Genomic DNA, 2,636 nt, shown 5'->3' with positions numbered 1-2,636 from the left:
GGCACACTTCAAGAAGTTTGACCCTTTATATAAGCCTAGAAATAGACTTCCAGAGCCAAGAGGTCAAACACAGTCATGCACAGCAAAGTAGCTCTGGGCCTGGGCACACTTCATTCACTTTGTACCTTTAAATCATACTACTACTACCAGACTTCCAGGCCCAAGAGTTCAAACACATTCATGCCCAGCAAAGTAGCTCTGGGCCTGGGCACACTTCAATCACTTTGTGTCTTTAAATCATACTACTACTACCAGACTTCCAGGCCCCAGAGGTCAAACACAGTCATGCCCAGCAAAGTAGCTCTGGGCCTGGGCACACTTCAAGAAGTTTGACCCTTTATATAAGCCTAGAAATAGACTTTCAGGCCCAAGAGGTCAAACACAGTCATGCCCAGCAAAGTAGCTGTGGGCCTGGGCACACTTCATTCACTTTGTACCTTTAAATCATACTACTACTACTACTACTACTACTACTACTACTACTACTACTACTACTACCAGACTTCCAGGCCCAAGAGGTCAAACACAGTCATGCCCAGCAAAGTAGCTCTGGGCCTGGGCACACTTCAAGAAGTTTGACCCTTTATATAAGCCTAGAAATAGACTTCCAGGCCCAAGAGTTCAAACACATTCATGCCCAGCAAAGTAGCTCTGGGCCTGGGCACACTTCAATCACTTTGTGCCTTTAAATCATACTACTACTACCAGACTTCCAGGCCCCAGAGGTCAAACACAGTCATGCCCAGCAAAGTAGCTCTGGGCCTGGGCACACTTCAAGAAGTTTGACCCTTTATATAAGCCTAGAAATAGACTTCCAGAGCCAAGAGGTCAAACACAGTCATGCCCAGCAAAGTAGCTCTGGGCCTGGGCACACTTCAATCACTTTGTGCCTTTAAATCATACTACTACTACCACCAGACTTCCAGGCCCAAGAGGTCAAACACAGTCATGCCCAGCAAAGTAGCTCTGGGCCTGGGCACACTTCAATCACTTTGTGCCTTTAAATCATACTACTACTACCACCAGACTTCCAGGCCCTGGAGGTCACACCTTCATGCCTAGCAAGGTTGCTTTACACCTGCGCACACTTCAGACCGTTTCACTCTTTTAATCCTTCAAAGTACCACATTTCCAGACCCAAGAGGTCACAGAATCATGCCCAGCAAAGTAGCTCTGGGCCTGGGCACACTTCAATCACTTTGTGCCTTTAAATCATACTACTACTACCAGACTTCCAGGCCCCAGAGGTCAAACACAGTCATGCCCAGCAAAGTAGCTCTGGGCCTGGGCACACTTCAAGAAGTTTGACCCTTTATATAAGCCTAGAAATAGACTTCCAGAGCCAAGAGGTCAAACACAGTCATGCACAGCAAAGTAGCTCTGGGCCTGGGCACACTTCATTCACTTTGTACCTTTAAATCATACTACTACTACCAGACTTCCAGGCCCAAGAGTTCAAACACATTCATGCCCAGCAAAGTAGCTCTGGGCCTGGGCACACTTCAATCACTTTGTGTCTTTAAATCATACTACTACTACCAGACTTCCAGGCCCCAGAGGTCAAACACAGTCATGCCCAGCAAAGTAGCTCTGGGCCTGGGCACACTTCAAGAAGTTTGACCCTTTATATAAGCCTAGAAATAGACTTTCAGGCCCAAGAGGTCAAACACAGTCATGCCCAGCAAAGTAGCTGTGGGCCTGGGCACACTTCATTCACTTTGTACCTTTAAATCATACTACTACTACTACTACTACTACTACTACTACTACTACTACTACTACCAGACTTCCAGGCCCAAGAGGTCAAACACAGTCATGCCCAGCAAAGTAGCTCTGGGCCTGGGCACACTTCAAGAAGTTTGACCCTTTATATAAGCCTAGAAATAGACTTCCAGGCCCAAGAGTTCAAACACATTCATGCCCAGCAAAGTAGCTCTGGGCCTGGGCACACTTCAATCACTTTGTGCCTTTAAATCATACTACTACTACCAGACTTCCAGGCCCCAGAGGTCAAACACAGTCATGCCCAGCAAAGTAGCTCTGGGCCTGGGCACACTTCAAGAAGTTTGACCCTTTATATAAGCCTAGAAATAGACTTCCAGAGCCAAGAGGTCAAACACAGTCATGCCCAGCAAAGTAGCTCTGGGCCTGGGCACACTTCATTCACTTTGTACCTTTAAATCATACTACTACTACCAGACTTCCAGGCCCAAGACGTCAAACACAGTCATGCCCAGCAAAGTAGCTCTGGGCCTGGGCACACTTCATTCACTTTGTACCTTTAAATCATACTACTACTACTACTACTACTACTACTACTACTACTACTACCAGACTTCCAGGCCCAAGAGGTCAAACACAGTCATGCCCAGCAAAGTAGCTCTGGGCCTGGGCACACTTCAATCACTTTGTGCCTTTAAATCATACTACTACTACCAGACTTCCAGGCCCCAGAGGTCAAACACAGTCATGCCCAGCAAAGTAGCTCTGGGCCTGGGCACACTTCAAGAAGTTTGACCCTTTATATAAGCCTAGAAATAGACTTCCAGAGCCAAGAGGTCAAACACAGTCATGCCCAGCAAAGTAGCTCTGGGCCTGGGCACACTTCATTCACTTTGTACCTTTAAATCATACTA

Source organism: Electrophorus electricus, unplaced genomic scaffold (assembly GCF_041902795.1).
Source record: "Electrophorus electricus isolate QZ-2024a unplaced genomic scaffold, ASM4190279v1 Scaffold424, whole genome shotgun sequence".
Classification (NCBI taxonomy): domain Eukaryota; kingdom Metazoa; phylum Chordata; class Actinopteri; order Gymnotiformes; family Gymnotidae; genus Electrophorus; species Electrophorus electricus.
The sequence above is the reverse complement of the archived record's forward strand: the minus strand, read 5'-3'. Positions refer to the sequence as shown.